General features: G+C 38.5%; 1 long non-coding RNA gene across 1 annotated transcript; it reads left to right on the top strand.

The window, feature by feature from the left end:
* Positions 1-13,352: 13,352 nt before the first annotated feature.
* On the top strand, positions 13,353-18,528 carry LOC147581687 (uncharacterized). The gene is made up of 2 exons (XR_015250164.1): positions 13,353-14,208; positions 17,514-18,528. It is a non-coding gene; the product is annotated as an uncharacterized LOC147581687 (long non-coding RNA).
* Positions 18,529-21,753: the final 3,225 nt, after the last annotated feature.

Genomic DNA, 21,753 nt, shown 5'->3' with positions numbered 1-21,753 from the left:
CCTTTGTTTCCCACATCACTGTGGAGGGGTGATGGAGACTTAGGTCGTGCAGGACTAGGATCTCTATCAGTTAACCATTTGTTTTTCCCCTTTCCTTTGTTCTTGGGCAGCCAGCAGTGCCCGAAGAATATCACACATATCCCACCTGGGGGTGGGGAGAGTGGGGGGTGTATGTGGCCTGTCAGCTTGCCTTATGCTCCCTCCTCAGTTGGTGCTCTCTGGAAGACCAGCTACCATGACCTCATCTTTCATTTTAGCAGCCCAGTGTCAAACATGGTCGTCTTTGTCTATGAAAACAATCTGGGAGTCTATCCATTTTTACAAATGCTTCTCAACTTCTATGCTGTTCAAGCCATTATTTATTGTTGCTTCTAACCTGTCAAGAACCTTCTGGGTTTTCTCCAGTTTTTAATCATTCCACTTCATTTTTACATGGCTTGGGAGTTATTTTGTTGGCTTTTATTTTGACTGAATAAACACTTAGGGGTTTATTATGATTTACCAAGCATGTGCTAAGCACTTTACCTTTATTTGTTCCTCATGACATATATCTGCAGTAGATAGTATTATCATTTCTATTTTATAGATGGGGAAACCGAGGCACAGAAAGGTTAAGGTACTTGCTCAAGGTTAGTAACTTGCATCTAGTAACTGCATGTAGCAATTGAGTCTGCCATCGGGCACTAGTCTATGCTATGCAGCCTCTCCTGTTCATCATCATATTTACGTACTTCGCGACATCCTGCACCTTCTCAGATGCATTATTAATTTGTTATCACTATAATCGTGTGAAATATTATAACTTCAAACGATCAGCTGAAGATGGTCAACTAATTTGAAACATAAGCTGAGAAAGATATTAGTATTACTTTGGGGAACATATTTGAATGGATATTAGTTTTGTAACAGATTAGTTCTTTAGTGGATGTTTTCATGATATGAGGAATTTTGCATCCCTGCAGACCTCATAGCTGCAGGGTTTCGGGTAATGAATACACTGATAAGGAAGTTTGTCCTTACCTCTAATACTTACATTAGCCGTGCAAGGTAGAAATTAATATCCTCACTTCGCAAATGAGGAAACTGACTTGTAGAGCAATTAAACAATGTAGTCAAGATCCTAAGTGGTGAGTGGCCACAGTAAGATGTAAATTGAGCTGTCAGATTTCAGAGCTCCTGCTGTGGATTTTGGCTACACCAGGCTGCTCCGAGTTACTCCAAGGCGTATTTTATGGTTGTTTCTTCTTCTTCTATTTATTTTGTGTTGGCTTTTCTTTATTAATTATACCTTTTGTAGTGCCCTCTGAGCACTTTCTTATGTTCTAATATAACATATAGAAAAACATGACATCCCATAATGCAGTTGAGTTATTGGACTGCTTCTGAATTGAATGGTTGTTTTTTTTTTCTTTTTAACTTTTCTCCCTATGCTATGGAAAGGGATATCATTCCTCCAGGCAGTTAATTAGCCAGTATTGGATTGAAATATTTGCTTGTCTTCAGTCTTGGATTTTACAGCGAAAATTTTACTCATGCCACGAAATCTCACGTACACACACCTGCCTCTTTTATTGTTGTAGCTGTTGAGTGGGTTCATACAGTCATCTATGTAACTCCTGAGTAAGAAAATGTGTTGCATAAATTTCCAGATACGAGACTTTCACATTTCCTCTCTGGCCAAAAGAGAAGAAATGCTGTCTGAACAGCCACCGCTAACGGGCAGGATTTGTCAGGCTTTAGAAGTAGCTCATTCTAGTTTCTCAGCTGGAGGGGAAAGGCTGCCACAGGGGCTGCCAAAAATGTGGTGAAACAAAGGAGAATGTGGGAACGCCATTAATGAGAAGCCATAATGCATACCTTCTTTCTCCAAACAGTTAATAGAACAAAATGCCCCGAGAAACACCTGAAACCACAAGCAGTTTCTATAGAAACCTCAATTCATTTCTATTCTGCTGACATTTGAATAAATGTGAACAGAGGAATGCTTGCCTCTGCTGCGATACAGGCACTGTGGAGACAGAGCTAATGGGTTATCTTAGAACCTTGATTCACCACCCACAGCAAAATAGTGTCACCTCCCTCTGCATAGGCTGACTTTTCCATAGCCGTAAGTAAGTATTTCGGAAAAATCTGGAATTCACAAGTAAAAAAAAAATACATTTTGCATGACAATATTTTGCAGGAGCCTAAAACTCCCTTTCATTCTCATGTAATAATGTTAAGTAGCGGAAATTTGTCATTATCATGAGCCAAGAAAGTAATTCTGGTATCCTTTATTCTGAGGACGTCACTAATACTAATGTACATTCTGTTTATTAGCTCTCAATTTCCCTTAAGCAAGATGGATCCTATGAGAAATACATACCTTTTGGCTTCTATTGCCTATGCAAAAATCCAAAGATGAGATGTGAGGAAAAACAAAGACTCACAGGAAGGAGACAAGCATAAAGAAAACCAGTCTTTAGGCGAAAATTGTGTAAATGAGGGTGACTCATCCTGACTGTAAATCTAGCCTTATGGTAAATAATTATAGAAAACTCTGTCATTCAGGCCACATATGAAACAGACAGCTACTTGTATCCAAACTGCAGACAGTGTTAGTTGCAGAATGATTTAGTTTTGTTGCTTCGAAGGATGGTATGGCTTCAATCATTTTTAATTAACCGCTATTTTTTATTTTTATTTATTTATTTATTAAAAAAATTTTTTTCAACGTCTATTTATTATTGAGACACACAGAGACATAGAGTGTGAGCAGAGGCAGGGTAGATAGAGAGGGAGGCACAGAATCTGAAGCAGGTCCCAGGCTCTGAGCTGTCAGCACAGAGCCCGACGCAGGGCTCGAACTCAACGATCTGTGAGATCATGACCTGTGCCGAAGTCAGTCGCCCTAACCAACTGAGCCACCCAGGCGCCCCGGTAACCTCTATTTTTTAAATAAATTAATAAACTATGTTTTTTAGAGCAGTTTTAGGTTTGGGACAAAATTGAGCAAAAAGTACAGAGTTCCCATATACTTCCTGTCCCTACACAGAAACAACGTCCCCCACTATCAGCACCCCCTATCATTGCGGTACATTTATTCCAATCAATGACCTACATTGACATATCCTTATTCCCCACTGGAGTTCACTCTTGCTGTTGAATATTCTGTGGGTTTTGACAAATGTGTAATGACACATACCTGCCATGATAGAATCACACAAGATAATTCTACTGCCCTAAAAATCTTCTTTGCTCCTATTCATCCCTCCATCTCCTGACCCTTGCAACTAACAATCTTTTTACTGTCTCCATAGTTCTGCTTTTTCCAGAATGTCATATATTTGGAATCTTATAGTATATGTAGCCTTTCCAAATTGGTTAAATTTCTCTTAGTGATATGCATTTAAGTCCCTTCCATATCTTTTCAAGGTTTAATAACTCATTTTTTTTTTAGGCTGAATAACATTTCATTGTTTGGACATACCACAATTTGTTTATTCACTTACCTGCTGAAGGACATTTTGGTTGCCCCCAAGTTTTGTCAATTTATAAAGCTTCTATAAACATCCGTGCGTAAGTTTTGTGTGAATGTAAGCTTTCAAGTCCACTTGGATACATATTAAGGAGTACAATTGCTATATATATATGTATATATATATTTGTATATATATACAAATACAAAATGGCTGCACCATTTTGCATTACTATCATTAGTGAAAGAAAGTTCATCTCGCTCCACATCCTTGGACATTATGTCACAGCACACCACATTTGAGGATGTCAGTGCTTTGGATTTTAGCCATTTGAATACGTGTGTAATGGTAATTCATTGTTGTTTTAATCTGCAATTCATTAATGACATGTGATATTGAACATTTTCTTATATGCTTACTTGCCATCTGTATATAACTGTATACCACTTTCTTTGGTGAAGTGCCTGGTAAGGTGTTTGGCCCATTTTTTAATGGGATTGCCCATTTTCTTATTGCTGTGTTTTAAGAGTTTGTTTGCATATGTGGAATAACAGTCCTTTGTCAGATGTGTCCTTTGCAAATATTTTCTTGTAGTTTGTGTCTTATCTTCTCATTCTCCTGGTATTGTCTTTCAGAGAGCAGAACTTTTTAATTTTAATAAAATCTACTTTATGATTTATTTCTTTAATAGATTGTGCCTTTGGCATTGCATTTATTTATCTTTTTTAAATTTTTTCATGTTTATTAATTTTTGAGAGCGAGAGAGACAGAGCTTATGTGGGGGAGGGGCAGAGAGAGAGGGACATACAGAATCCGAAGCAGGCTCCAGGCTCCGAGCTGTAAGCACAGAGCCAGACACGGGGCTTGCACTCATGGACTGCAAGGTCATGGCCTGAGCCAAAGTTGGACACTTAACTTACTGAGCCCCAAGGTGCCCCAGCATTGTATCTTAAAAGTCATCACCATACTCAAGGTCATCTAGGTTTTCTCCAATGTTATCTTCTAGGAGTTTTATTTTTTTTTTTATTAAAAAAAAATTTTTTTAATGTTTATTTATTTTTGAGACAGAGAGAGACAGCGCATGAATGGGGGAGGGGCAGAGAGAGAGGGAGACACAGATCGGAAGCAGGCTCCAGGCTCTCAGCCATCAGCCCAGAGCCCGACGCGGGGCTCGAACTCACAAACCGTGAGATCGTGACCTGATCTGAAGTCGGATGCTCAACCGACTGAGCCACCCAGGCGCCCCTTCTAGGAGTTTTGAAGTTTTGTTTCTCATGTTTAGGACTGTGATGTATCTTGAGTTAATTTTCGTGAAAGGGATAAGATCAATGTCTAGATTCACTTTCTTGTGTGTGGATGTTTAATTGTTCTAACACCATTGGTTGCACAGACCGATTGTATTATCTTTGCTTCTTTGTCAAATATCAGTGGATTATATTTATGTGGGTCTATTTCTGGGGTTTCTGTTCCATTCTGTTGAGCTATTTCACCAATATTACACTGTATTGATTACTGTAGCTTTTATTGAAGCCTTCAAGGTGGTTAGTGTCAGTCTTCTTACTTTGCTATTCTGCTTTAATATCAAAGTGTCTCTTCTGAGTTTTTTGCCTCTCCTTATAAACTTTAGAAACAGTTGATATCCACAAAATTATTTGCTGGGATTTTGATTGGGATTGTACTGAATTCACAGATTAAATTATAAAGAACTAACATCTTGACAATGTTAAGTCTTCCCATCCATGAACATGGAATATCTTTTCTTTTATTTAGTTCTTTGATATCTTTCATCAGAGTTTGGTAGCTTTCCTCATGTAGATTTTATATATATATATATATATATATATATATATATATATTTAGATTTATTACCAAGTGTTTTATTTTTGGGGCGTGCTAATATAAATGATATTGTGTTTTTTAATTTCAAATTCCACTTGGTCATTGCTGGTATATAGGAAAGCGATTGACTTTAGTACATTAACATTATATTTTGCAACCTTGCTGTGATCACTTATTAGTTCCAGGTTTTTTTTTTTTTTTGGTTGATTCTTTAGATTTTCTACATGGACAAATCTGTCATCTCTGAACAAAGACAGTTTATTTTTCCCTCCCAATCTGTATAGTTTTATTTCTTTTTCTTGTCTTATTGTATTAGCTAGGACTTCAAGTATGATGTTGAAAAGCAGTGCTGAGAAGAACATCTTTGCCTCGTTCCTGATCATCACCATTTTTAATGCTGTATTTGCACATCACAAAGTATTCAGGGTAATCCTTGGGTGAAGAAGGCCCTAGGTAATGCCAAGGTGGGTGTAACATAATATAGTGGATAAAACACAGTCTTGGATTTGGACAACCATGGGTTCTTATATTTGTTTGTGTATTGCCTGTGTGACCTTAAGAAATTATTTATCCTTCTTGAGCCTTGATTATGTTATATATACATGGAAAATAATTTCTAGTTCTGGTCTTGTTATGAGGATGAGAGGTAGTAGATAAAGAGTGCTTGGGTCAGAGAAGTTGATTCACAGTAGCTGTAATTATTTGGCTGTAATATTGTCCTTTTGGAAATTTAGAACCAAATTGTAGATTTGTAGACTTGATTCTCTTCATTGTTAAGGCCTTAAACAAAAATAATTTCATCTATGAAGATTGTAGCCTTTTCTTGTCTTTTTTGCATCTTACTGATCTTCTTTACTGATGTCAACACTATATTCGTGGTCATTTAGTGTAAGATCCAGCTACTATTATCAGAGAAATAAGGAAATTCTTAATGGTTGTAACTTGTTTAAGTTTTATGAAGACAGCCATAATCTCCTCTTAGATGTTCTCCTTGACTCAGCAAATTTGGAGAATTTTTCTATGTCTTTGTTTAGAGCTATTTAAAGAAATAGGGTTCTAGAAAATAGAGGTAACATGATAGCAGAGCATGATTTCTGCATGGAATTTGGGGAGAGAGAATGTCACATGAAACTGAATCACTAGCATCTCTGGGTGATGCATTAAAAGGAGCTGATGGCATGCACTAGAAGTCATTAGAGGCACAGATAAGACCATTAACCTCAAGTCTCAAGGAAGTGCTTGAGAAGTAGCTGAATAAGTTAAATAAAGCCTAACCAAACACAAACTTTTCCTACTGGGCTTCCGGAAACCTAGCCCAGAAAGCTGAGAAGTAATTGTTACGTTGTTAAACAAAGTAGGCTATGGATGAAGGTGACCTAAGACTTTTTAGAATCACTAGGACAATGGAATTTAGAAGCTAGCAGAGCATAGGCAAATCCTAGAGCCTAGTCCCTTTAATTTGCAGATAAGGCCATGTTTAATGAGAAGAAGAACCACAGGTAGCCTGCAGAGCCAGGGGTGAGCCAGCTACCCTGGGTCCTACTATCACACTTCTAAGGACTTATGCCAATCCTTTGAGTTAGCACCATCTGCTTTTAAAACTAAAAGTGGTTCCTTTTTCTTTTCTGCAAAGTGAAACACAGCCACTGCTGATCTGCCTTATGAAGTCAGTCAATACAGCTATAAACCTGAAACCAAATCCCCTTTCATTGCAAAAATTTTAACAAATCTTTTTGCACTTACCCTGATAACATTTGAACTGTTGAGAAAATGAGTCCTCAACGGTTGGTGTAAGATCATCTCTTTATTGATTCACATCACACTTGATAGTGAGTATTAATTATTAAGAAAAGAAACATTACATTATTAGCAACAGGATGCAGAATTCAAATAAGTTCATATTCTTGGAGCTCTTATTTTCCTATCAGGCATTGGTTTTCATACGCATTATCTCATCACATTTTCAAGGACTCTTTGTCCAATTCCTTAGGAATGTCTCCTGAAACAAAGGAATGTTAAAAATGAACTCTCATAAAAATAAAATGGTTGGATGAGAATATAGGAGTGAAAAAGTCTTGGCTATAGCATCAGACAACTTGGATTGATACTGGTCTTCCTATTTATTTATTGTGTTGTCCTGATGCTTGATCCAATTATGTTTTACTTCCCACATCTGGAAAACAACACATTAAAAAAAGAGCCTTTGAAGAATCAAAAGGAATAAGACGTGTAAAATATGTATAGCGCCTAAAATTGAGATAGTGGTCATCAATGTTAACTAATGTTGGTATTTGTGTTATTTTCCCCTTATCTACATGAAAACGTTGCACCACTGTGAATGGGTAAAACCTTAACACTTTTAGTGGATAGGTGATTCAACCTGATCACCTATGGATAGGTGGACCCACTTTTAGTGGATAGGTGATTGTTAGTGACCATTTATGAATTTTAACTTCAAGTATCGGATTTCCCTTGCCATTAATTAGAACAGAGCAAAACAAAACAAAACAAAACGTTTCAGGGACTGTGTATTATTTCACTTCTGACCACATGAGGGCAGCATGGTACCTTTCAAGACAGGATGTAGCCCTCACAGAGGGGGGAAAAAATGGAGCTTTAGAAATCATAGATCCAAAATTAAAACTAGAAGACTCTAATGATTCTCTAACCCAAACTTTCATTTTACTATTGAAGGAATTGAGCTCCAAAGAGGCCAGTTAGTCAATCTCCTGTCACACAATCACTGTCTATTGACAGTGGAGCAGGGAACTGGTCTACCGCATTATTAGTAGCAACAATAACTGCGTTATCAGCGTACTTACTACTCTAAGAGACTCCTTATTATGTCCTAATATCTTGGGTGACGATATTTTAAAGGAAATCAAATAGTTCTGATAATGAATTGACCACAGGAATGTTCCGTTTTGGTGAGAGGGAGAAATAAAAAGATAGAATTCTATTTCTGGGAGACCTAAGTGTGAACTTGAAGGCAGAGGATTGAACTGTATGACTTCTCAAGGTTGTCATTAATATTTTGCTCACAACCGTGTGTTTGTGAGTTACCTTGAAACTGCAGCACTGTCTCTAAGAAGCAGGAGCTGGCAAAGGAGGAGGGCATACCAGTTTCGCCTTGTCAGTTTCCCCATTTTTTAAACCTATTTTTTCTCCGTACCCCAACCCCCAGCCACATAGTCATGCAAATACTACACATTTACAGCCAGAAATATGAAAAAAAAAAAAAAAAACAAAAAACTCAGCGGTGGCAGTACCATGGTGGGGGTACTTGGTGGGGGAAGGGTGCTTTAACTTTGCATCCTCAGTCATCGTACCTACTGCTTTTCCAAACTTCACGAAGAAGCATCGGATAATCCGAGTGAATAGAATATGCTTGCTGTACACCCCACTCTTCCTCTTTCCCTCCACCTTCCTAATATCTTAAATTTTGCAATTCTTTCCTTTTCTACCGCATCGTTATCACTCATATTCATTTTTCCATCAACCACAAGAATTGGACCCTATGGTGATTCATTTATGTGTCAACTTGACTGGGACACAGAATTCTCAGATCTTGGATCAAACATTGCTCTGGGTCTTTCCGTGAGGGTGTTTTCGGATGAGATTGACATTTAAATCAGTAGACTGCGTAAAGTAGGCTCTATTCCACAATGTGGGTGGGCCTCATCCAATCAGTTGAAGGTGAGCAAAAAGGAATATAATAAAATAGCTAATCCTCTGGAGTAATGGAGAATTCCTCCTGCGTGATTGCCTTCAAGCTAGGCTTTAGACTGGAACTGAAACATCAGCCCTTCCTGGGTCCTGAGCCTGCCAGCCTTCAAACAGGAACTTCACCATCAAGCTTTTCTACTTCTTGGGCCTTCAGACTTTGGACTATGTACTATCCCTGTTTTCCAGCTTGCTGACTCACCCTGCTGATCTTGGGACTTGCTACTCTCTTGAATCACATGAGTAAATTCCTTATAATAAATCTTTTTATAAATAAATAAGCAAATGTATTTGGGTGTCTTGGATCTACTTTCAATTAAAGGAAGAGTATCATTGCACATTAATTTACTAATTTGAATAAATAATTAATTTAATAAATTGTCTAATTAATATGAAAGCCCTACTTTACATGGGGCACTGACTTCAAGTTCTCAATGATCCTTAAGGTGCTTGGCATTTAGTGGGGGATTTAACAAACATGTGTTGACTGAATGAATACATAAATTCTATTGGTTATCTTCTGAAAGAACTTTTGTTTCTATCAGAGCTCTAGCATTTTCCCTTCCATTTGTGTGTGAGCAAAATTAAAGTAATTAGCTTAGCACAAAGAAAATGCTTATTTTTTGGTTGCTAGGATACTACCTTGCCCATCCACGAAACTATGCATATTAGGGTTTTAGGCTGAAGGACAAACAGATTCCAAGTATGATTAACATAAAGTAAAGAGGCTTAATATAACAGTGTTAGTTGACAGTCAATGTTAGATCATTAGATTTTCGTTTGATTTAATTTATGAATGTCTATAGTGGTACCTTGACTTTATAGATTCCCGTATTTTACAGATAAGAAAAATGAGATCCATATGAGTGGTTCGATCCTTCGGTCAAGTTTGCATAGTTAGTGAATGAGAGCGATTACTATCAATAACGTCTCGAAACACCAGGTCTTTGCTGTTTCTTCAGAAGCAAAGTGTTTCTCTTTGTTGGCTTGCATATGCTATTCCTTGGAAACCACTACCATCTATGTCAAAGCTTCCTCAGTGACATGACCCTGCCCGCCATACGGAGCCCACCAGGGGCCATGTTCTCCCTTGCTCGCTGGGCACCAGCGTCCTGCTTTTTCTTTCCCCTGTCTCTTGGACACCACAGGCTCTGTTTGCACACGAGAGGCTTTCTCTTATTTTCCTCCAAGCCCAGACATCTCTTCTCCCAGATGTCCACATGGCTGGAGATTCACATTGCTTATTTCTTTGTTCCTTTAGATTTCAGCCCCACAATTCAAGTGGCACGCATCCTGGGAGTCATTTTCTGTTTCATTTCTCTGCTTATTTGCTTCATAAAACATTGAACCATCCAAATATATATATATATATATATATATATATTTTTTTTTTTTTTTTTTTTTTAAGTTGTTTTCCTCTTTTTTCCTGTCTTCCTGGCAGGTCATGTCTAAAATCTCCTTGATGACAGAAGCCTGTCTATACTGTTGATTCTTATATTTTTGTAGAGTGTGCAATGCTCAATATATGCTAGATGATCCACAAATATTCTCTGGAATAACTCACTCTACGTCAGTGAAAAAAAAAACCACAGTATGAAAATGTAGTTCATGAGAATAAGACTTTTATATCAGATGCTCTTTGGAAAATATAATTCAATAAATGGTAAAGTAAAACTTCAAATGTTAAGTGCTCTCTAAATCACAAGTTGTATGGGGCACCTGGGTGGCTCAGTTGGTTAAGCGTCTGACTTCAGATCAGGTCATGATCTCACGGTTCATGAGTTTGAGTCCCGCCGCTCCGGCTGTTTGCTGTCAGCACAGAGCCCGCTTTGGCTCTTCCATCTCCCATTTTTTTTTTTAATTTTTTTTTAACGTTTATTTATTTTTGGGACAGAGAGAGACAGAGCATGAACGGGGGAAGGGCAGAGAGAGAGGGAGACACAGAATCGGAAGCAGACTCCAGGCTCTGAGCCATCAGCCCAGAGCCCGACACGGGGCTCAAACTCACGGACCAGCGAGATCGTGACCTGAGCTGAAGTCGGAGGCTTAACCGACTGAGCCACCCAGGCGCCCCATATGAAAGTTTTAAGACTCATGCTGTCATTATTTGAATGAGGTTACTAAGCTCAAAAACAGGGCGATGCATCATGTAAAAGGGAACTATACGTGTTAATGACAGAGGCAAGGATAAAAGCAAAAACTGTTTTATTCTACCACATTTCCCGGTTTCTTTGGTACTTAGGAAGCCCCACAGCTTATATCTGAACTTTGTGTTAAATAAAACTGAATTGGCACCAAAACAGACACATAGACCAATGGAATAGAATAGAAACCCCGGAACTAGACCCACAAACGTACGGCCAACTCATCTTTGACAAAGCAGGAAAGAACATCCAATGGAAAAAAGACAGTCTCTTTAACAAATGGTGCTGGGAGAACTGGACAGCAACATGCAGAAGGTTGAAACTAGACCACTTTCTCACACCATTCACAAAAATAAACTCAAAATGGATAAAGGACCTGAATGTGAGACAGGAAACCATCAAAACCTTAGAGGAGAAAGCAGGAAAAGACCTCTCTGACCTCAGCCGTAGCAATCTCTTACTCGACACATCCCCAAAGGCAAGGGAATTAAAAGCAAAAGTGAATGACTGGGACCTTATGAAGATAAAAAGCTTCTGCACAGCAAAGGAAACAACCAACAAAACTAAAAGGCAACCAACGGAATGGGAAAAGATCTTTGCAAATGACATATCGGACAAAGGGCTAGTATCCAAAATCTATAAAGAGCTCACCAAACTCCACACCCGAAAAGCAAATAACCCAGTGAAGAAATGGGCAGAAAACATGAATAGACACTTCTCTAAAGAAGATATCCGGATGGCCAACAGGCACATGAAAAGATGTTCAGCGTCGCTCCTTATCAGGGAAATACAAATCAAAACCACACTCAGATATCACCTCACGCCAGTCAGAGTGGCCAAAATGAACAAATCAGGAGACTATAGATGCTGGAGAGGATGTGGAGAAACGGGAACCCTCTTGCACTGTTGGTGGGAATGCAAATTGGTGCAGCCGCTCTGGAAAGCAGTGTGGAGGTTCCTCAGAAAATTAAAAATAGACCTACCCTATGACCCAGCAATAGCACTGCTAGGAATTTATCCAAGGGACACAGGAGTACTGATGCATAGGGGCACTTGTACCCCAATGTTCATAGCAGCACTCTCAACAATAGCCAAATTATGGAAAGAGCCTAAATGTCCATCAACTGATGAATGGATAAAGAAATTGTGGTTTATATACACAATGGAGTACTACGTGGCAATGAGAAAAAATGAAATATGGCCTTTTGTAGCAACGTGGATGGAACTGGAGAGTGTGATGCTAAGTGAAATAAGCCATACAGAGAAAGACAGATACCATATGGTTTCACTCTTATGTGGATCCTGAGAAACTTAAGAGAAACCCATGGGGGAGGGGAACAAAAAAAAAAAAAAAAAAAAGAGGTTAGAGTGGGAGAGAGCCAAAGCATAAGAGACTGTTGAGAACTGAGAACAAACTAAGGGTTGATGGGGGGTGGGAGGGAGGAGAGGGTGGATGATGGGTATCGAGGAGGGCACCTTTTGGGATGAGCACTGGGTGTTGTATGGAAACCAATTTGACAATAAATTTCATATATAAATAAAAAAAAAAAAAAAAAAAAAAAAAAAAAAATAAAACTGAATATGTAAGTATGAATACATGAATATGTAAATACGAACGCATGAATGTCTAAAACGTAATCACAATTTTTCTTTAAGCGCTATTGATCAAGTAGTCTAACGTCTTACTGTCTTTCCACCGATTTATAACTTTCATATTTTGAGCATAAACATTCTCAACATGAAGTCGGATAGTTCCAAGGCAGAGACCCTGTCAGGAGTCCCCGTTGCCAGGTTCTAAGTGCCAAATGCTTCTGGTGAGAAGTTGGTGGAGACTGAGGGAGTAAAAATGAAGGATTCGATAAGAGGGAATATCTGAGGCAGAGGCCAGAGCTAAACCCAGAAGAAAAGCTGTTGCTTGGGAAATCATGGCCGAAATATTAACTCAAACAAAGGGGAAGAGAGGGTGCTATAAAACTCAGGGAAGCTTCCACATCAGTGCCTGAAAGAGATGACTAAGTATTTGCGCTGCTTCGAGGCTGGGGATGCACTTGAGTCATCTTTACTAAGCAGTTTAAATCACGGCACCCTGACTTCTTTGGCAATTGTGATCTTCTTAGAGTGGTGTTTGCAAGTTAACACTAGACGCCAGGTTTCCTTACTTACCTCTTTCCTTACATTACAGGGGTGGATTGTGTGGGTCCATAGTTCTTCCTCTCTCCCTTGCTGTGCCATCACTCACCTGTGGGTGGAATATATTTCCTTACCCCACTGACTTCAGGCTTGGCCAAGGGACACCTGCTTCAGCTTCGCTAATGAAATATTGGGCAGAGATAATCATTGGCAAGAATCCGCCAATACTCTTGGAACAGCTGTCCTTTGCCGTAACAGGAACGTATCTCAGAGAACTATTTCTTCTTCAGTCTGGATTTTGAAAGGAAGACTCAAATCGATCTGAAGCCTGTGATCCAGCAGAGCTCAGGGAAGACGAAGCAAGACTCGCTGAGATCAGCCAAATTGCGGATCACCCACCGACAGGTGGATGTGGAAAAAATGATTGTTTAAACCACGGAAATTTGGTAGATGTTTGTTATACAGCATGCTTACAGCAAAAGCCTAATTCATCCACTGATAAAATATAGCTAACCAAAATAATGAATTTGTGGAAGAGAAGATAAAATAATTAATTGAAAATGCTTCTAGACATTGAAAAGTCATATCCAGTATAATTGACAAAAACAATAGAATCACTATTTTAAATAGACTGCTAGATCTCTTTAGGATGACTCCAATAGTTTATCTATTGTGATATCTAAAAGCAACTCAGTTTCAATAGGACAACTCTGGCCTCTGAGTCGTTGTACATCTTTCTTCATGCCAGAAAGGAATCCTGGGTTAAGATTCTATTTTAGGGAAGGAAAATGGCAAACTTGCATCAGGACCTTCGTATCTATGCATTATGAGTGTTTGAACTGGAGTTTCCCAGTGAGCTGTTCGGTGGAACACAGTATTACCAGTTTGACTGAACCGTGTATCCCATGTACCCAGTAATGTATGGAAGTGATGATTCCTCCAATGTGGAAAGTGTATGGTTATTTCTTCTGTATTGTAACAGAATGGTCTTACATCATCTTGCACCCTACTTTGCTTTCTTAAACTGTGTCCATTGCAAATAAGTAAAGAATCACAGCAATATTCTCATCTCTGAACATGTGTGTCTGTGCTACAAACACAAGCTATGTCTGCTGTATTTGTTTGTCTATAAATTAGCATATTTATTTATGTGTATAGATCCTTCCTTCCTTCCTTCCTTCCTTTTTATATTTTCCAGCCTAAATTTAAACACTGTGAAGCTAGAGACTGTTGCTTTCTTTAAGGTGACCCATAGGACGTACTAGAAAGTTCTGTGGAAAGTGAGGACTCAGGAGTTGTTGCTAATCTGCCTCTGTTCTCCACTTCACTTGGTGACAACCGACCTGGCCCAAATCCCTTTGTCAGAATGAATCTCACCTCTGGTCCAGCTGATAATCATCCTTTTGGAAGAAGTGAACATTGCCAGTTAAAACAAGTAGTTATGCATCACACATTGAAGGAAAGCTCTCGCTAGTACAGGAATTAAAAAAAAATCATGATCCAAATTAAAGATTATTTCATTTTAATGTTTTGAAAATTCAAAAAAATCCAGTTTCTGAAACATTTTCAGTGATTGGTTTAACATACTATCATTCACACATCAGTAATTCATGCTTTTATTTATTTATTTTTAAAGCAGCAAAACTAACCAAACCTGGAAAATTTTATTAACTTTAAAAAGAAGCCATTTAAATTAAGCATATTTTCAAAGATAGTTTGGGACATCAATATTTTTTAATGTTACTCCATTAAAGTTACTCCAGCTGTAACTTTGAAATACTGGTTTGAGGCTTTTCAGAGTTGTAAACTATGGGGTTTATAAGGCAGTTATTAGTTAAAGAGGTGGGAGGAAGTTGGCACTAATTTTTTTTTAAAAATAGTTTTTATGATATATTTTGGAATCTCTTGAAGAAAAAAATAACCTTCAGTTCAAGTATGTCATTTTCTAGATGTTAACTATAGTTTTTTTGACTATCAGATTACAGACCATGCATTTGAAAAATTTAAAGGATATTAATGTATCTTTCCCCAAAAGAAGAAAGCTTCTGTAAATTATGGAGAAATGTTTAGTTTTTGGTAGTAATTGGGATTCTGCTTAAATGCCATTTTTATTTTCTGTATCAGATTTCTTTTTTTTTTTTTAATTTTTTTTTTCAACGTTTATTTATTTTTGGGACAGAGAGAGACAGAGCATGAATGGGGGAGGGGCAGAGAGAGAGGGAGACACAGAATCGGAAACAGGCTCCAGGCTCTGAGCCATCAGCCCAGAGCCCGACGCGGGGCTCGAACTCCCGGACCGCGAGATCGTGACCTGGCCGAAGTCGGAGGCTTAACCGACTGAGCCACCCAGGCGCCCCTTCTGTATCAGATTTCTATAATATTTACCTATTACCTATAGATCCCTCACAAGACAATGGTCACACAATTACCATTTATAATTTTGTAGTTATTATAAATTTTTTTCATTATTTCTCTATCTTTAATGAGGGAAATACAATCATATTACACTACTGCAGTCAGATTTTTTTTTATATTAAGGTGAAGCAATGAATAATGTAACAAAATGCTTACTAGAAATTACCAAGTAAATAATGATGGCTTTTTTCTTCTGTAAACTACATTGGAAGTGATGACCACCCTGTAAAATCTCAGTGAACTAAGTATTTGGTAGCTCAGTCTCTTACTCCAATGGATATTGAAAATTTCCAAGAGAAACTTAACAATTACACAGATTCAATGAGAAAAACACACAATAGTTTAAGAAAAATCACCCCACAGAGGACAGAGGAGCCAGTATCCTCATTAAAAAGATGGAAAAAAATGGCCAGATATGAAAGTTCTCACAGGCATTTCCAATCCTACCTGGTTCCCACATGTGATAGATGCTGAGTCCAAGGTCAACGGGTCTGTCACGGCACCGCCACAAGGTAGTGGTGACATGAGCCTGCCTTGAAAGCTGTAAGGGCTGGGGGAGCTGGTTGAGGGCGTGGGGTATCTAGTTCTGCACAAAGTAAAAGCTGAGCCCACAGAGAGAGGTAACTGACCACAGCTGAGCTAGGCACTGACAGCTCTCCAGTTAGCTGCTGATTCAGCCACAGATGGTAATTAGAACACCCAGAGATAAAACCAGGTGTTAGGTGCACCCCAAGAAAGATGGGGCTGGCCACTGTAGAGCAAAGATTGGCATGGACCTTGGGGATACTGTATATATCTAAGAATCCATTCCCCATGCTTCCCCCAGGCCCCCAAGTGTCTTTGCACTCACACATCAAACACGATCTTAGAGAGGAACGTGAAGGAGAGCTGGAGAACAGAACCGATAGGCTGAATTTTACCTACTATCTTGTGTGGGAGTGTGTGAAGAAGACTAGACCAGTTATAAAGTTAAGTTGGAGTGAGTTTGTGACAACACTATAGACAGGAAAAAAATGTATATATACCAAATATTTGTGTTTCTGGCCATGTATTCAGCTCCATTATTTCTCAGACTTTTCTTTGTCATTCTTTTTATTTGAGATGACATTGCAATCCAACATTATTAACTTTTTACCCTCAAATTGGTGGCCTGTATCTGTGGCTGAAAACCAACAAGAGCATATTCCCTACATTTTAAAGAGAACTACTAACATTGCAACCAGAAATCTGCAGAATCGGTCCCATGAAAGTGAGAACCCCTGGCCTTCCAAGACTGTGAGGTAATGCCTGAGGAAGGGAGGAAAAAGACATTAGCATTCTAGGAAGTGTAGTGTTAGTGATGAGCACTGAGCCCCTCTGTTCCCAGCTAAGGAAGAAGCACACCAGTCCCAATTCTCATGTTTGCTGATAGCGGAGAGAGTTAATGAGGAAGGTATAAAAGATAGAGGGCTTCCCTGCAAAGATGGAAAACAAGGGAAAGTTGGCATTCTGATCTGCATTTGGATGCCTGCTTAGGCAGCACATCTCTCTCTCTACCTGATGCCCACCTGGGCAAGGGAAAAGGTGATCTGGGAGAGAAAGGGTAGGCCAGAGAGAGGGAAAGGAAATGGAGCAGGCTGAGCCCACCATTTTGATACGTGTGTTTTTCATGGGTCCAGTGGAAATTTCCAGAAGGGGTTGAGCTGAGCTTTTTCTAATATGTTTATTCCATAGTAGGAGTGGGTTCAGGGTGGACTATTAGGGGCTGGAGCTGGAGGAGGAACTGGAGACCAGAGACTGAACTCAGACCAGTTTCTCATTTCAGGAAACTGTGGACAAGAGGGCTCTGGAGAACCTTCCAAAGACCTCACACATGTGCTCAAGCAGTGAGCCAACACTGGGATGTCTGCCTCACAGAATAACGAATCAGCATCAGCTAGAGAAGCAACAACGATCTTCCATGGAAGGAATTGCAGCTGATCCCTGTTAACGTGACATCTGCCCTGTTCCCCCAATCCATTCTACTGGTCACGATGATCCAGGACTTCAAGTTTACAAGGGCATGGGATAGTAAAATCTTTGATCATTTCTCTTTCCTTAGACCATTTCTCCAGCATAGCCAGAGATGGCAATTGGGAAAGCATTGAATTAGATGTAAGACTGGAATTTCCACTTGAATGGCTTAAATTCTGATGAAGAAAAATACTCAAAAAGTTACAAGATCTGCCTGAGATGCCATCCAATGTTGGGAAAGGAGATTCAAAAGGACATGATCAAAACTAGTGACTAGAAAAAAATAAAGCTATTTTATGTTTATAGGCTAAATAAACTGCTTTTACAATGAATGAGCAATTATGAATTTGGACCGAATTAATGGAGACTATTTTATAAGAGAAGCAGAAAGAGAACGAACATTTATTGAGCACACATTAACAGGTAGGTAGTTTGCAAAGAGTCCGTATCTATTAACGTTGCTTATTCTTACAATGAATTACTGGACCATTTCCTCCTTTACATAGTGAAACCAAAGCTGAGAGATGTTAAGTAACTCACCCAGGGACATACAGCTAATGAATGGCGGATCTAGGATTAAATTTAGGTAAATATGATGTTAATGCCGGTATTTATTCTGCTATTCTCCACTGCCACCAACAGAGGTGGACTGTTAGGCATACTCCATATTAAAAGTTCCTTAGCGTCTCCTTTCTTGTTCATGTCTAATCTAGTATATAAGTCATTCTTTGAGGTATGGTAGACTTTAACTGGCTTTGTCAAATGTGTATGATGCTTCTTTGTCAACTCGAATACGAATTCTCTATTAAAAATGTGTAGAGTCTTGCTTTTATTGTGAGTTTCCTTTGTTTGGGTGGTGTACTTCGGTGCCATGGAGATGATATTCACAGACAGATGTTAACACGTCATTATAAACACTGCCTGTTCTTGCTCTCTGCCGAAAATGAAGAGCTCTGTTAGCATTTCATGGCACATCGCCATCTGGATTTGACTCAACCCTTCTCTCTTGACACATTTTCACTTTGAATGATGAGGGTTTTTGGTTGCTGTTTGCTCCGCTTCAGATTTCTGAGGTCATGTTGCAATTTCCATTTTGAACAGTGAATGGTGGGGAAGGAACAGGCAAGATGAAGGGTTGGGCAGAGAAGAGGGCCCTTTAAAAATTTTTCGATGCTGGAGATTTTACTAGAACAACTCTGGAGGCAAGCATTGACTGAGTGATTCACTCAGATTTTCCCATCTTAAGAATTCCAAGATCCTAAAATCACAGATGAATTTTTCTGATACTCATCTGTTCCTTTGGCTTCCCTTCATTAGATAATTTCCTAATTTGTCCCTGTGCTCCGTATTTGATTAAATCTGACTAGCACATTCATGTTTGGCCCAAGTCTACTTAAAATTGTTAGTTGCATCATTAGAGCTAGGACTGAATGACACCAAGTGTCTCTTTTTAATTTTTATTGTTTATTATTTTTTTTTGTAGTATTTATATTTATTCATTGCTGTTAACATTAATATTTAATATTTTAGTATCTGCCTCCTTGGAACCATTCAGAGACGTTGTAGGTATTACATTGTAGGCATTCACTAATTTCATACCTTAAGACCTCATATGCTCTTAGTCTTCATATCGATATCCATTTGGAGCTTATTTTTTCCAATCGTATCTCTGTAGTGATTTAAATAGCCTGGTATTCATTCCAGCTAATAAACAGTCAGTCTCATGGCAATGGGCAAAGCGTTAGTCTCTCATCAACACACAGAGGGCTATCTCTGAGTTGATAGAGGAAAAATTAATAAAATAAAAGAAAATACTGTACAGACTACTAATAATATATCATAAATTGAGAGGTTTAATTAATGCAAATGTCTCCACAAGAGACAAGAAAAAGAAAAAAAGTAAATAAAATCTCTGATTACATCTAGAAGTTTTAAGGTAGAACTTTGAAGATGTATTTCCAGTGTTGTGTATGTCCTATATTTTGAGTTCTGCTTTCACAATTGTACTCATGGTTGGCTAATGTAAGGATCGGATGAGTGGGCTCATTGAGGCAGATGGCCAACATAATCCCATCCATCCTTGTTAAGTTTTTGAGACTCTACTTATGACAAGCATCTGCACTTTTTTGTTTTCTACTTTATTTTTATACAGGAAAAGAGGAGATCTCACAAACTAACCCTGCTTTATTGACAAAGGTGGCGATGTTCTGAAATTATGCTGTTGGTCAGAGGACCATCCAAAATGGGATAGCTGAAAACATTTAACTGCCAGATGCTGTATCAATGTTTACACTGAGTAAATGCAAGGCGACTTCATGTTATCAATGAATAATATATGCAAAGCATAGTTTGTGTAAATGTTAGACTTAAGAACATTTTAGTCTAAGTTTTACATGCGCATTTCACCACACACAATGAGTCTAGGTCTTGCTGTGTATCCAGAGGAAAAAAATTACAAACATCCCACCTAGATTATCTTGAATGACCCTGCTATCAACTCTAAGGGCCTGCTATCAACTCCTGACCAAATGTCTGTAGAAGGTGAAGTTGAGAAGGTCACAGGCTGTAGCCAACATTGGCCAGTATGGATTAAGAGGGAATGGAAAGCATCAATTGGTTGATGCAGAGTGAGTTAGATGAATGCTGCCTAAGAGTATCTATTCTAAATTCACCTCACCAGTTGAGTGGCCATGTGAATTGGGTGATTACATTATCTTTAGCACCTATTTACTCTTTTGAGGTTATCTATTTGCTCTTTTGAGAAGCAATCACCTGGATTCACTTTATAGAAATGATGATAGGTATCAAGTTCTCTTCGTATTCCTATGAGTCCTCTTTTCCAAGCACGATGTCCATCCTACTGAGTGGTTATTTGAAAAGCTCAGTGGGTAAAAGCTCTTTGAACTGTATTTTTCTTTTTAGCTGAATGAGAACATCTGAGAGTCCATCTCCCATTTTCTTTCATTGACACTAACTCAGTTTGACAGTCGGTACCCAAGAGAACTATATATCACAATGTGAACTAGAGTTGGCCAGACATTTAAATGCTCTTCCAGCCCTGAACTGACAAGGCCATTTTTAACTTTTATTTTGTTTGTAGACTGCTGTTCAAGGTAAGTTCCCATGTAAAGTGCCTGCCTTTGCTCCATATGGAGTTCGCTTCTATTTGTTAGACAGACAACCTAATTTCTTCTTCTTTATTGCATTGCAAAATACTTTAGGAGCACCAGAAAGTATCTTTGTCTACTTTTCTCTTCAGTGGTCATCTATTTGTAATCTCATGATAAACCAGGTGTCCATCACTTGAAAATCAAGTGATATTTAACAAATACATATAAATTGTGTGCATAAAAGTAGGTAGGATTTTATCTGTGAAGTATAATGCACACTTAGGCCTTCAGACGGTCCTGTTTTAAATCAGTCTAAATTGAGGGATCTTTTCTACGATTTTTCTTGATACTTTGAAATTGCTCCAAAATTGAATTCATCGCTCTTGGGTACCATGATAATATGAAACCTAAAACTTTATGTGCTTTATGTGTGTGTTACTTCACTTAACTTGCTGGAAGAAATTACACTTAGAACTTGTAGTTTACATTCTGACTTTGCCCTTTGTAGTTTACATTCTGATCCCTAATTGCATCATGACATTCTATGTGTTCCCAATTTCAACATATAGCTATAACCTGATGAAACCATATTTGATCTCTGTTTTTTAGTGCCTAACATTTGGATGCTTGTTAAATGAGCTGATTTGCTAAAGCAATGGGGGCTTTGTTATAACCTCAGCTTTTAGTCTAAGCAGTTGTTTGTAAGCAAAGCCCTTAAGTTCATTCTTTAAAAAAACTTCTTTGTATCTGAAGGTATAAGAAATTGTTTTAGGAGACATGGTTTGTGCTGCTGAAGAACTTGCCTTCTAGTAGGGAATAAAAGACATACAGAACACAACATAATCTGTGAAATTCTATGTTATCAGGAGGTAAAAAAAAAGCGCTGGAGGGCCCAAGAGGAAGGAGAGCTTGTCATAGAAGTCTTCTAATCTAAGAGAATGT

Source organism: Puma concolor, chromosome B1 (genome assembly GCF_028749965.1).
Source record: "Puma concolor isolate L17-30 chromosome B1, mPumCon1.1.hap2, whole genome shotgun sequence".
In the NCBI taxonomy this organism is placed as follows: domain Eukaryota; kingdom Metazoa; phylum Chordata; class Mammalia; order Carnivora; family Felidae; genus Puma; species Puma concolor.
Note: the sequence above shows the minus strand (reverse complement) of the source record. Positions and strands in the feature narration are given on the sequence as shown.